Source organism: Apium graveolens, chromosome 8 (genome assembly GCF_009905375.1).
Source record: "Apium graveolens cultivar Ventura chromosome 8, ASM990537v1, whole genome shotgun sequence".
Lineage (NCBI taxonomy): Eukaryota > Viridiplantae > Streptophyta > Magnoliopsida > Apiales > Apiaceae > Apium > Apium graveolens.
This window is the reverse complement of record NC_133654.1, coordinates 139,090,253-139,092,800: the sequence shown is the minus strand read 5'-3', so window position 1 is coordinate 139,092,800 and position 2,548 is coordinate 139,090,253.

Genomic DNA, 2,548 nt, shown 5'->3' with positions numbered 1-2,548 from the left:
AGCTGACCCTGAAGGAATCACTGCACCATAAGGCAAGCCTCAAACTGATGATATGGGACAGGATAGGAAGAGAACTGGAAAGGTACTCCTGTAACTGAATGACCAGTAAAGCCTGAATCAGCAGGTGGGGGTCCTCTGATAGGTGGCCTCATGCCTGGGGGTGGAATAACCTGCAGAGGTATGAGCTGCAACACAGGTGGAGGTAGAATAGCCAATGCTGGTGGAATAACAGGATGTGGATCCAATAATGGCGCTCCAACTAAAGGCTCTGAGTGATCAGCTGATCAGGACCTAACACTTTCTTTTCTCCCACCTCATCCCAGTACAACGGTGATCTACACTTATGTCCATACAAAGCTTCGTAAGGCGGCATCCCAATACTGGCATGGTAACTATTATTATATGAGAACTCAATCAAAGGTAGGTGTTCATCCCAATTACCTTTAAAATCTAAAACACAGACCCTCAACATATCCTCTATGGTCTGAATCGTTCTTTCACTTTGGCCGTCCGTCTGAGGATGATTAGCGGTGCTCATATTCAACTTCGTTCCTAGGCATTCTTGGAATTTAATCCATAACCTGGAATTAAATCTCGGGTCTCGATCCAACACTATAGAAATAGGCACTCCATGTTTGGTAACTATCTCATCCAAGTATAACTTAACTAGCTTTTCCAACGAACACTTTTCATTGATCAGAAGGAAATACGCCGACTTAGTCAACCTTTGGCGCCCTCCAAACCCGGGTCAGAAGTTTGGGGTCCACACACACACCTTATTTATAACCTGCTTATAACAATAATAATGATAATAATAATATGCAGTGACCCTACGTACCAACTACCACGGACCGCAACAGGTTAAAGTATGCACACAAGCCAAACACACTAATATATTACATACCAATCAAATCCCATCTATTAAAACTCGAGACTGAGTATTAAACATTATTACAAACTTTAACAAACTTAAATTATCCCAAAAGAAGCCTACTAGCTCAGCTTCCTCAACCTGAACCCCTAGCTCTCGCGCTGGACTGGGGATCCTCGCTACCAACTGGTTCCTTTTTAACTGGAAAGAATATAAACAACATCGCACAAATGAGCTAACTAGCTCAGCAAGTCACAATGACAAAACTGAGAATAATGATCATCAGGTAAATATGGTTATGATATCAAGTGAACATAGGATTATGATTTAGAATTGGATATTATATTTTCATTTTAAAAACCAAGGTTAGGCTGCTGATCAGTCACGCACTAACCCCGAGCAAAGCACACAGCATTGCTCTAACTAATGGATCCAAGACACACATTGGCCTAACTTGACCATTATATGGTCTGACCACGAATCTGGTCCATATTTTTATAAAAACAATCCAATTCTAGCATAATAACAAAATAAGCAATATTAAACCATAAACATAATCAATAATAACACTGGATGTTCAATAATCAAATGGTTTTAATCTTCATGAGGATCAATAGGGCATTTCCAAAGCTTAGATGTCAGGTAATGAAAGAATTGGATAACAAAGGAATCAACATTTCAGGGTTTCAAGGATTTGGTCTTTCAAAGCATAAGATACAATGGTTTAAGTATGTGGGTAATTCGATTCAGTGTTTGGTATTTAATTTGTATGTGTTTGTGGAGTAGTACCGTATATTTGTGGTTCATATTTGGGTATACGACAATCAATGGTCTGGAGAGAATCAGGTTTACGGTTCAAGATCAAAACTGGAATCATGGTTAGGGTTTAGTGCTTCAAAGCACTTGCAATATCAACAAGACTACCAAGTACTATAATATCTCAAGAAAGTTCAGAACACTTGCCTGGTATTAGCTTAATATCCTGCACTCGCTTCCAATCACAATCGTCTTACTCCTCAACTACCTGTTTCCCTTTCCTACGTCTTGCCTCTTCTGCTCACATATAATAAGCATCTATCAATATTCAACTCATATGATTCTATTCAACACATACTTCTATCTACCCTTTGTTTCACCCAAATCCGGTTAACGGATTGAAAGTTACGCAATGAACAAGTAAACATCGAATATACAGACCGACAGTCAACCAACAAGTCACATATAACACATAATACGTCACATAATCATTGATATATCATTTATAAAGAAGTTTTGGGATCATAAATAGGCTTTCTGGTATTTAAAGTGATTTTTAAAACATTTTTCGGAATTAACACGGGTCGTTGGATCAATTTTGAAGTAACAAATAGGGTTCGGTTGGCCAATTCTGGCTTCGAAATAATTTTATAATAATTATCGAGCCTTGGAAATAATTTAGAATAAAATTTTAAAGCTCGAAACTATTTTTCGGAATTTTTAAATCATTTTTAAATAATTAAATCTAATTAAATAATTAAATAAATCAATTAATAATTAATTAAATCAATTAATCAATTAATTTTCGAATTAATTGATCAATTAATCAATTAAAAATTAACTGAAATTAATTAACTAATTAATTCAGATTTATTTTTGAATTAAAAATAATTTTCAGAATTAAAATAATAATTTTTTTAG